This window comes from Martes martes (assembly GCF_963455335.1).
Source record: "Martes martes genome assembly, chromosome: 15".
NCBI lineage: Eukaryota > Metazoa > Chordata > Mammalia > Carnivora > Mustelidae > Martes > Martes martes.
The window spans coordinates 28,088,515-28,101,268 of record NC_137903.1 but is presented as its reverse complement, the minus strand read 5'-3'; positions in this window follow the sequence as shown (position 1 = coordinate 28,101,268).

Below are 12,754 nucleotides of genomic sequence, written 5' to 3'. Positions count from 1 at the left end.
ATCTGGTTTTTCTTTTTAAAGATTTTATTTATTTATTTGAGAGAATGAGTGCGAGGAGGGGCAGGAGAAGAAGCAGACTCCCCGCAGAGCTGGGAGCCCAGCACAGGACTCCAGCCCAGGACCCTGGGATTGTGACCCGAGCGGAAGGCAGATGCTTAACTGACTGAGCCAGCCAGGCGTCCCGAGGCTCCATCTTATTTTGTCGCATATACTAAAATTTCATTTCATTTGATAGCTGATTAAATATTCCATTGTATGTATATACCACATTTTATTTATACATTCATCCACCGACAGATACTTGGGTCACTTCCACCTTTTGACTATTGTGAAGAATGCTGCTGTGAGCGTGGGTTAGTCCCTGCTTGCATCCCTGCTTACCGTTCTTTAGGATATATACCTGGGAGCAGATACTGGGGCTTGTGGTGGTTCTATGTTTAACTTCATGAGGAACCGCCAAACTTCTCCACAGCAGCTGCACCATTTTATGCTACCCCAGCAGTGCACAGGGGTTCCAATTTCTCCACATCCTCCCTTACCCCAATTATTTTCCTTTTTAAAAAAATTATAGTCATTCTAGTTAAGTTTTAGGTGGTATCTTATGGGTTTGATTTACCGTCTAATGACGGGGTATCTGGGTGGCTCAGTGGGTTAAAGACTCTGCCTTCGGCTCAGGTCATGATCCCAGGGTCCTGGGATCAAGCCGCAAGTTGGGCTCTGCTCCGAGGGGAGCCTGCTTCCTCCTCTCTGCCTGCCTCTTTGCCTACTTGTGATCTCTGTCTGTCAAATAAAAAAAAACCAAAATAAAAATACATTCTCCTAATGACAAATGATACTGTGCTTATTGGCCATTTGTGTGTCATCTTTGGAGATTTGTTCTTAAGTCTAGAACTCTAACTTTCAGCCACAAACACAAGAGGATGTCTATTGGAAGAGCAGTTCAAAGCTGAGGAAATGTTTAATTGCATACAGTTCTCGAGATCTGAATTCCTTCTCTTAAATGGTATATCAGTTTGGAAAGTAAGTTCCTTTCTTATGAGTTCTGATTCTTTAAAGATTGGGTGTTATGTGATGCTGGTATGTTTTTGCCGTTTTATTTTTTTTTTATTTTTATTTTTAAAAAATATTTATTTATTTGACAGAGATCACAAGTAGAGAGTCAGGCAGAGAGGGAGAGGAGGAAGCAGGCTCCCCGCTGAGCAGAGAGCCTGATGCAGGGCTTGATCCCAGGACCCTGGGATCACGACCTGAGCTGAAGGCAGAGGCTTTAACCCACCGAACCACCCAGGCCCTCGGTGTTTTTGCCATTTTATTGGTTAACTCTGGTATCTTAAACTCAGCATATCTGAAGCAATCCTTGGTTACAGATGAGATTTCTGGAATTAGGAGTAGAGTAGAAGAGAAAAAGTTTAAAAAAGATGGAAAACCAGTTCTTTTTGAATAGTATTTGTATTACTACTTTTAGAATGGGGAGGGGCAGAGGGAGAATCTTAAGCTGGTTCCATACCCAACACAGAGCCCAATGCAGGGCTTGATCTCATGACCTGGAGATCATGACCTGAGCAGAAATCAGGGGTTGGACACTTAACTGACTGAGCTATCCAGGCGCCCCAAAGAGAAGAATTTTAAATTTCCACCATACGCAGGACACCTGATAGAATAAAACCTTGCCAGCATGTTTCCCAGGCTTCCTGCCTCTCCTACTTGGTTGATATTCTCCTGACTCTTTACATCGTGCAGTTAGGAGAGGCTTCGCTCTTTTTTTTTTCCTTCAAGATTTATTTATTTACTGGGGCGCCTGGGTGGCTCAGTGGGTTAAAGCCTCTGCCTTCGGCTCAGGTCATGATCTCAAGGTCCTGGGATCGAGCCCCACATCGGGCTCTCTGCTCAGCAGGGAGCCTGCTTCCTACTCTCTCTCTCTGCCTGCCTCTCTGCCTACTTGTGATTTCTCTCTGTCGAATAAATAAATAAAATCTTTAAAAAAAAAAAAAAAAGATTTATTTATTTACTTATTTGACACAGAGAGAGAGAGAGAGAGAGAGAGAGATCACAAGTAGGAAGAGAGGCAGGCTGAGAGAGGGGGCAAGCAGACTCCCCGCTGAGCAGAGAGCTGGATGCCAGGACCCTGAGATCATGACCTGAGCTGAAGGCAGAGGCTTAACCCACTGAGCAACCCAGGCGCCCAGGTGAAGCTTTGCTCTTATGGAAAGGCTTTCTACCTTTAATGCTAGAGCCAGCTTTCGGGCAGTCGTTCAAACTTACCTAGAGATGGGAGCTAGAGGAAGAAGTTGTAAAAGGGGGAAAACCAACTATTCCTTTATGTTTCTTCTGGAAGCCCTGTGGAGCATGTGTGCTGTTCCTGGCACAGGTGTTTTCACAGGTGGTTTTTTTCTTTCTTTTCTTTTTTTTTAACGATTTTATTTGACAGAGACACAGCGAGAGAGGGAAACAAGCAGGGGGAGTGGGAGAGGGAGAAGCAGACCTCCTGCTGAGCAGGGAGCCCCATGTGGGGCCAATCCCAGGACCCTGAGATCATGACCTGAGCTGAAGGCAGACACTTAACGACTGAGCCACCCAGGCGTCCCTTCACAGGTGTTTCATAACAACCAGGAGCTTCTGTGCTGTTTCCTCTGCCTGCCCTCATCTTTGCTGGGTCATTCCTGGTAGCCTTCGAAGACCCAGCTCAGATGGCTTCTCTGCAGCCGACTGGGAGTGCTTGGACCGAGCCAGGTGGTCTTTGCCCATCTGTTGTCACACCAGCACAGCAGGAGGTGATTGTCAGTGGAGTTTTACAGGGACCACCCATACACCTGCCGCCTAGTTTCTGTTTTTTTTTTTTTTTCCAAGTTTAGCAAATAAGAGAAAGGTGGTTTAGATTTTAATAAACGTCTTCTTAAAAGTACTGACTTGAAGTTTGTAATAAGTATTTTAAAACTAGTTTTTGGTTTACTAAAATAGAGCCCAGAATATCAAAGCTAAAATAAGCAAATTGTTTTAACAAATAATTGGAGGAACAAGCAGACAGGAGGTTTTTCCTAGGTCTTTCCTGGAATAGTGGAGTGAGTTGCTCAGTTTCAAGGTTGAAATGCCCATCTGAAAGATCCCATCTGCTTCTTCTGTTTTTGATGAGCATCTGACACTTGGTGTGAAATTGGCACGTAATCATTTCTGAGTCAAGAGATTGGAAGACGTGTGGGTACGGCTGCATCTACCGTTGAAAGTGCATCTGTTTTCGTATATGAAATGTCTGCAAACTCCGAAAGCATGGGCATAGCTCCACCCTGTGGTGTGTTCGTTTGGGTTAAAGCTGTCTAAATTCTCCTCAGTCTGTTAATCATGGGTCAGCAAGCTACATGTAGCTTATGTTTGTAAATTGTGTTCATTGGAACACAGACACATCCTTTCATGTATGTGCTGTCTGTAGCTGCTTTCTTTTTTTAAACATTTCTTTTTTTAAAAATTTATTTATTTGACAGAGATCACAAGTAGGCATAGAGGCAGGCAGAGAGAGAGGGGGAAGCAGGCTCCCTGCTGAGCAGAGAGCCTGATTTGGGGCTCTATCCAGACCTGAGCCGAAGGCAGAGGCTTTAACCCACTGAGCCACCCAGGCGCCCCTTTGTAAAGCTTTCTTGCTACAATAGCAGACTAGAGTAGTTGTAAGAAAGACTGGCCTACAACCAGCACAGAAGAAGCAGGATTGAGTCTCAGTAGATGTTGAAATTGGATTTGAGGACAGGAATACATTTTATAATAGGTACATGTTAAATATTGAGTGAATGAATTAATTATAAGCAGATGTGTCTGTACCCAATATAAAAGTCTGAAACGTTTTAAAGAAGTTATAAGCTATTTCAGGCATACGAACGTAATTTTAAAAATATCCATGTACCATCCACATAGCTAAAGAAAGAAACCTGCCTCAAACAGTTGAAGCCTTTTGAGCATAGCTCCTGGATTTCATTCACCTGCCTCTGCACAAGAATCAGCTGTGATCCTGAATTTGATTCTTGGCATTGCCAGGTATCTATGTTTGTATGTATGTATTCAAGATTTTATTTATTAGAGCACAAGCGGGGGGTGGGAAGGTGGCAAAGGGAGAAGAAGCAGGCTCCCACTGAGCAGGAAGCCCTCTGTGGGCCTCGATCCCAGGACACTGGGATCATGACCTGAGCTGAAGACAGACCCTTAACTGACTGAGCCACCCAGGCGCCCCGCCATGTATGTATGTATGAATGTATGTATTTATTTATAAAAAGATTTTATTTTAGAGAAAAAAAGATCACGAGTGCAAGCATGAGCAGGTGGAGGGGGAGGTGTAGAGGGAGAAGCAGACACCCTGCTGAGCAGGGAGCCCAATGCGGGGCTCAATCCTGGGATCCTGGGAACATGGCCTGAGCCAAAGGCAGACACTTAACCAACTGAGCCACCCAGGCATCTCTTATTTTTAATTGGCCATTTTAATTTGAGATAATTTTAGATTTACAGAAAAATTGCAAAAATAGTTTCAGTATACCTTTCAGGCAGCTTTGCTTTATGTTAGCATCTTGCATAACCATAAAATAATGATCAAAACTAAGACATTCATGTTGCTTATATTAACTAAATGACAGACTTAATTTGAATCTCTGAGTTTTTCCTGTAATACCCTTTTTCTGTTTCAGGATCTAATACACAGTTCCAAATTCTATTAGTTGTCAAGTCTCCTTAATCTCTTGCAATTTGTGACAACATCTCAGTCTTTCCTTGTTTGTGACCTTGATACTTTTGAGGAGTAATAGTCTCTTATTTTGAAGGAACCCCAGTTTGGGTTTGTCCAGTGCTTTCTCAAAGTTCTGCATTATTGGAAAGGACAACACACAGATCTGCCCTTCTCAGTATATCATATCAGGGGGTAGGTGATGTCTATACTTATTACTGGTGATGTTGACCTTGATCACTTGATTAAGGTGGTATCTGCTGGCTTCCTCCACTGTAAAATTACCATTTTTCCCTTTGCAATAAATATCTGGGTCGGGGGGAGATACTTTGCATATGTCATGTTTTGCAAATGTCATTTTTTTTAAGCATTTGCCCACTAACTTTGCCATGTAGTAGTGATTTTCTGCTTTTCTCTTACCTTCCACATATGTTAATTGGAAGTCTGCTGTAAGAGCTGCCTCTTTTCTCTCATTTATTTGTCTATTTATTTAGTTATTTATGTTAGTATAAATTCATGGGTCTTATTTGTGGGCTATAATGCAGTATTATTATTTGCTGAGGTTGTTCTAACTTTGGCCCTTGGGAGCTCTTCCATGTTGGCTCTTAGGCCTTTTGAACATTGCTTTTTGGTTTTTTTGTTTGTTAGTCCTTAATTACTTCCTAGCACTACAAGGTGCTCCAGGTTCATCTTCTGTTTCCTTGCCCAAGCCCTGGAATTAACCTTTTTTTCCCCAAGGAGCTCTAGTTCTCTTCACTGGATAATGGTATTTAGAAACCAAACTTCTGGTTGGTAGGTGTGCTCATTGCTACTTGGATGTTACTGCTGTTAGTTCCTTTAAGAGCAAAAAGCTAGGAAATGTATGAAGTATATTAACCAATGCACATCACACATCTTTATTTCACTTCCATAAAACAAAAACCATGAGTCCTTCCAACTCCAGTCCAGCATCATAGGATTCATTCTAGCCTTCTCTCTGTATTTCTAACAGCAAGAAACCCGACTCTTGTTATCCACAATAACTTGCTTATTCAATCCTAGCTACATATAAGGTGATTTCAGAATGGCTTAACCAATACCTCTGTGAGAAACAAATTTGCCAACTAGAGTACAGCGTTTGTTCACAGTTCTTTTTAGTGTTCAGTATTTATTCAAGACATTTTCCAAAGCTATTTAGGTCCACTTCTTTCTTACCCACCTTCAGTGTGGCCATGTGATTCATTGGTAATACAGTCATATTTGCTGTGGTATGCGTTCCATCTTTCACATCCTGGTGGATTTTTTTGTTTGTTTGTTTTAAATTTACGTTCAGTAGAATTCACTCTTTGTGGTGTGCAGTTCTGTGGTTTTGACAAATGTTGACAGGTATCCACTGCCACAGTTTGACATACAACAGTTACATCATCCCCAAATTTTCTCATGCTGTCCTTTTGTTGTTAATCATTCCCTCCAATCCATGGCAGCTGCTCATATGTTTTTTGTCTCTGAGTTTTTCTTTTCAAGAGTTTCATATAAATGGAATTCTACAATATGTTGTCTTGGGTCTGGTTTCTTTCATTTACTGAAGGGCACTGAAGATTTGTCCATGATGTGTGAATCAAGTTTGCTCCTTTTTATCATTGAGTAGTATTCCATTGTGCAGATGTACCATTGTTCATTTATTTACTAGCTGAAGGACATTGGGTGGTTTCCTTTTTTTTTTTTTTTTGTTTCCATTTTTTTAGTGATTATGAATAAAAGTGCTGTAAACATTTGCTTATTGATTTTTGTGTGAACATGTTTTCATTTCTCTTGGTAAACACCTAGGATTACTGGGTCATAAGGTAGGTATATATTTAAATTTACAAGAAATTCCCAAAATGTTTTCCAAACTGACTACCATTTTGTTTTGTTTTGTTTGTTTTAAGGATCTTATTTATTTGACAGAGAGAGATCACAAGTAGGTAGAGAGAGAGAATGAGAGAGAGAGAGAGGGAAGCAGGCTCCTTGCTGAGCAGAGAGCCCAATGCGGGGCTCAATCCCAGGACCCTGAGATCATGACCTGAGCCAAAGGCAGCAGCTTAGCCCACTGAGCCACCCAGGCACCCCCTGACTACCATTTTGTACGTGTACCAGGAACATTCAACAGTTCTGGTGGTTCTGCATCCTCACCAGCACGTGGCAGTACCAATTTTTGTTCTTGTTTTATTCAGTTTAGCAATTCTAGGTACATCTTGTTTTAATTCACATTTCTCTCATGACAAAGGTGTTGGGTAGCTTTTTGTATGTTTATTTGCCATCTTTATATCTTTTTAGAAAAGTGGTTCAAATCTCCACCTATTATTTTTCTTATTATTTGGTTTTGAGTGTTCTTTCTATATTGTGGATACAAGCCCTTTGTCAGACATTGTATTTGTAAGTATTTTTTGCACCTTTGTAAAAAATTAGTTGTGTGGATCTGTTTCTGGGTTCTCTGTTCTGTTCCATTCTTCTACGTCTCTACCTTCCACTGGTATTACACGACAGCTTTATATTAAGTTTAGAAATTGGATAGTGTGAGTCCCCCAGCTTTGTTCCTCTTTCTCAAAATTGCTTCGGCTATTCTAGTTCTTTTACTTATCCCTATACATTTTACAGTGAGCTTGTTGATATCTACAAAAACCCCTGCTGGAATGTTTATTGGGATTGAGTTTCATTAGTGTTCTATAATTTTAAGCATACAGATCCTGCATAGATTTTGTTAGATTTAAACCTAACCATTTTGGGGGAGGGAGGTAGGGAGAAGTTGGGGGGCTTATGGACATTGGGGAAGGTGTGTGGTATGGTGAGTGCTGTGAAGTGTGTAAACCTGGCAATTCACAGACCTGTACCCCTGCAGCTAATAATACATTATATGTTTATTAAAAAAATTAAAAATTTTTTTTAAAAACCTAACCATTTCATTTTGGGAATGTTATTTAAATGGTATTGTTTTTAAAATTTCAAATTCCATCATTCATTACTAGCAGTAGAAATACAGCCGATTTTTATGTATTGACCTTGTATCCTATAAACGTGATGAACTGTTACTAGTTCTAGGATCCTTTTTGTAGATTCTTTGAGATTTTTTCTGTAAACAGTCATGTTGTCTGGAATAGAAGCAGTTCTGTCTTTTCCATCTGTGTGGCTTTTTTATCTCTCTCTCCCTCTCTCTCTCTCTCTCTTTTTTTTTTTTACTTACTGCACAGTGTAATATTGGATAGTAGTAGTAAGAGAGCACATCTTGCCTTATTCCCCATCTTGGAGGAGAAGCATTCAGTAGAATTTTTGTGATTCTCTTTGTAAAGTTAAGGAAGTTCCTTTCTATTCCTAGTTTGCTGAGGTTTTGTTTGCTTCTCTGTTTTGGTCATGAATGGATTTTGTCAAATGTTTTTTCTGCATCCACTGAGAGGATCACATGGCTTCTCTTCAGTCTCTTATTATAGTGGATTACATTGATTAATTTTCAAATGTGAACCAGGTTTACACTGCCAAGATAAACCCTACTAAACTATGGTGTATTATCCTTTTTTATGTATTTCTGAATTGATTTGCTAATGTTTAGGTGATGAGTTTTACATTGATATTCATGAGGAATATTGGTCTATTATTTTTTCCATGACGCCTTTGTCTGGATTTGGCATTAGAGTAATGGGAATCTGAAAATGAGTTCAGAATTATTTCTACCTTTTCTGTTTTCTGAAAGAGATTGTGTAGAATTGGTATTATTTTTTTCCTTAAATGTTTGATAGAATTCAGATATTTGATAGAAACCATCTGGTCCTGGAGTTTTCTTTGTTGGAAGGTTTTGTTTGTTTTAGTGATTTTATTTATCTATTTAGAGAGAGAGAGAGAGAGACCCCGTGTGAGTGGGGAAGGGGACAGAGCTAGGAGAGAAAGCATCCCCAGCTGACTCTGTGCTGAGTGCAGAATCCGATGCCAGGCTCTGACGCAGGTTCAAGCCTATGACCCTGAGATCATGATGTCCTGAGCAGAAATCAAGTCGGAAGCTTAACCTACCGAGCCACTCAGGCGCCCCTGGTGGAAGGTTTTTAAACTCTAAATTCAATTTCTTTTTTTTTTTTTTTAAGATTTTATTTATTTGACAGAGAGAGAGATCACAAGTAGGCAGAGTAGCAGGCAGAGAGAGAGGGGGAAGCAGACTCCCCGCTGAGCAAAGAGCCCGATGTGGGGCTTGATCCCAGGACCCCGAGATCATGACCTGAGCCAAAGGCAGAGGCTTAACCCACTGAGCCACCCAGGCGCCCCAAGATTTTATTTATTTGTCAGAGAGAGAGAGCACAAGCAGGGGGAGAGGCAGGCAGAGGGAGAAGCAGGCTCCCCACTGAGCAAGGAGCCCAATGTGGGACTCGATCCCAGGACCCAAAGGCAGACACTTAACTGACTGAGCCACCCAGGCATCCCTCACTTTATTTTTTTGCAGAAATTACCCATCTTATTTTGCATATTATTCATCTTTTCCACTAGTCTTTAACATATTAATCATAATTATTTTGAATTCCCTGTCCCAACATCTGGGTCACATTTGTGTCTAGTTCTGATGTTTTCATGTATTTCAGTTTTTTTTTTTCAAACTCGACCTAGTGTAGGATATAGCAGACACTGAGGTATATAAAATTTGTATCTGGAAATTGAAATACCTTTCCTCTTGCTATGTCTTTAGTGGAGGTAAGGGATGAGTTAAACTAGTTGGGGTCCAGTCTTGGTCTGAGGTCTGTTGCTAAGGTTCTTTAGGGTGTACCACAGGTACCAAATTCTGTAGTCATACCTGGGCTGTAGAGCAGGTACTTGTTTGCCAGGCAATGTCTGCCTTCAGCTTTAGAATTTCTGTCTGCCTTGCACTGGAGAGGAGGTCTCTGCATGCTCTTTCTTGTTCTCCTCATGTCCCTCTCCCATCGATATTCCACTCTGACTTGTTTCTAGAAGTTTGTTAGCTTGGGAGGTGGGTGGTGGCATGTTCCTGGTTCTGGTTAGGCCTCAGGTTTAGGCAGGTGTCATGTCCCCACATCTCAAGAGGGTAGCCTTCTCGTTTTTCCTGTTCCTCCTCCCTTGTAGTTCTGGAGCCAGCAAATATTCTGCCTGTCCCCCCGGGATAGATTTTCTTTTTCTTGTTCCCTTCCCCTACAGATTAAATATGCTCTTTAAGGGGAAGGCATCCCAGTGGATTCGTGCCTGTACAGCTGATGTTGTTGTATCCTCTCCCAGGTCTGCACCACAGCACACACTTTCTTGGGGCACTTTCTCATCTCTTTTATGAGCTCTGTGAGAAAAACCTATTAAGAGGGCACAAACTCCCAATTTCTGTGGTTCTCTAGGAGCTCAGCAGCACATGTTTGGCCTTCACCAATTCATTAGCCATCCTGACTGAACTATTACACGTGTCTGGTTGTGTCCACCCCAGGTAAGAGGCCCTACTCTGCTTATCCTTCTGGTGCCTGCCTTCCTTTAGATTCTTGGCCAGTAGGTTATCCTGGGACAACATTTCTCTGATTGGTTTAGAAATATTGTAGATTGTAGTTTATCTACTTTTTTCTTTGAGAGGGTCAGTGTGTGTGTGTGTGTGTGTGTGTGTGTGTGTGTGTGTGTAATTTTTTTTTTTAATACTCCCCTACATCCCCTAGTGGAAGTCAGCTGTCTGTATTTCTACTATATCTGCAGCTATTACTAACCCATATATAAAAGAATGTAAATGGTATGCTGCATGTATTCTTACAGTTTTGCTTTCCACTCAACATGATATTTGTGTTCAGAAACAAAGGACAGATTATTCTAGCAATAGCAATATCCAGAGGATCATCATTTGAACTGCTTCCCTTGCCCCCAAGTCCCATGGGTGGATCGAGATGGACGCCTGCCTATGGAATGGGTTGCATTAGAGGAGAAGGACCTGAGCATAGGAAACCTGGAACTGTTAGAGTAGGCAGTAGCAAATCTGTTCTTTGCTTTAAGGGAGGCATTTCCTTTATTATAATAGATGATATGTATTACTTCCCTTTATTCCAAAGGAAGACACTAGATCTTCTCAGGTTATAAGCTACAGTTGATCAATGTTGCCACTATGGACATTTGGGGTTGGACACTTCTTAGTTGGGGGGATCTGCCCTGTCATTAGTAGCATCCCTGGCCTTTGCCCACTGCGTGCCAGTAGTTCCTCTCCTCCCAGCTGTGTTCACTAAGTTTGTCTCTGGACATTGTCAAATATCTTCTGGTGGGCAAACCCGCCACGATTTGAGAACTACTATGGTAAGCAAACTTACCCTTGGCTCCAGAGGGAGTTGCTATCTTGCAAAGTTCACTATACAATCTTTAAAAGATAGTCTAGAACAAAGAGCAGTCAGTGCCTCCTTTTGCAAGATGTGCGGAAATGCATGTGATCCATGGACAACCTTTGGCTCCCAACATTGGTTTTAACTTAATTGCACTGTGGTTAGAGGAATGCTCCATATGCCATGAATTATTTGATTTGTTGAGACTTGTTCACGGCCCATCTATGGTTAGTTTTTTTAATTGTTTTACATGTGCTTGAAGACAGTGTGTTTTCTCTAATTGTTAGGTGCAAAGTTTGATGTATGTTGATCAGGTCAAGATCATGACAATTCCATATAGATCTTTTGTGCCTGTATAACTTCTGTTTGAGCGCTAATTACTAAGAGACGTATGTAGGCCCTTTCTGTTGGCAAATTTGTCCATTTCCCCTTGTAATTCTGTTGATTTTGTATTATATATTTTGAGGCTATATTAGTAGGTACATCCTCCAATTCGAGAGCTAGAACACTGACAGGTAACTTACTTTAGGTGTTTGTGAGCTCCTCCCCATCCTGGCTTCTGCCTCCTCCAACTGGGCTGGCTACTGTCCTGTCCTGTTCTTTTTACTTTTTCCCTAATTTTTTTTAATATTCCGTATTTCCCCCATTTGTTGCTTCTTGAGTTATGTTTGAATTATATTCTTTAGGTGATTTCCTTTCAATTCTTAATACACCTACTTAAGAAAATCCCATATTTATCCTTAAATCTACTCTCCTCCTGGGGCACCTGGGTGGCTCAGTCAGTTAAGCATCTGCTTTCAGTTCAGGTCATGATCCCAGTGCCCTGCTCAGCAGGGAGCCTGTTTCTCCCTCTTGCCCAGCTTGGGCGCACTCTCTCTCATGTGTCAAATAAATAAATAAAATATTTTTTAAAAATCTACTCTTGGGGTGCCTGGGTGGCTCAGTTGGTTAAGCGTCTGCCTTTGGCTCAGGTCATGATCACAGGGTCCTGGGATCGAGCCCCACATAGGGCTCCCTGCTCAGTAGGGACCCTGCTTCTCTCTCTCCCTGCCTGCTGCTCCCCCTGCTTGTACTCTTTCTCTGTCTCTCACTCTCTCTGTCAAATAAATTTTTAAAAATGTTTTTTAAAAAAACCTACTCTCCTCCCAAAAATACAAGCAGCTTGGAATGCTTTAACTCCAACGACTGCTTCTGTTCTTATGTTCTTTTCTGCTAATATTCTTGTTTTGTTTTGATTCTCTCATGCAAACATTAATATATTATTGTTTTACATAGTATTTGTTTAAGTTCACCCACATTTTTTGCCCGTGATTCTGTATCTCATTCCTTCCTTGTATGATCATTTTCTTTCTTCCGAGTAATTTAGTCAACAATTCTCAGTTGACAGTGGTTTTTTTTCTCAGTATTTTGAAGATAATAGCTCTGGCTTCCATTGTTACTAATGAAAGCCCTGCTATTCGTCCAATTTCTAATCATCATTTTTTTGGTAAGTGTTGGGGTCCGTTATCAAAGGAACGAGACTGAGACAAAGTGAAAGTTATGCAAAGTCTTTTTCTATGCCAGGCATTAGAAGTTAGACTGACTAGCCAGGGGAATAAGACTGAGACAAAGTGAAAGTTACGTGAAGCTTTATTCTATGCCAAGCATTAGAAGTCAGACTGACCAGCCAGGGCCGCCTCCGAAGAGAGCGACCCCCTCCCGATCTCACAGGCTGGTTTTATAGGGCATAACCACAGACCCAAGGTACGTGGCTTCTATTGTTAAGGCGTTTACT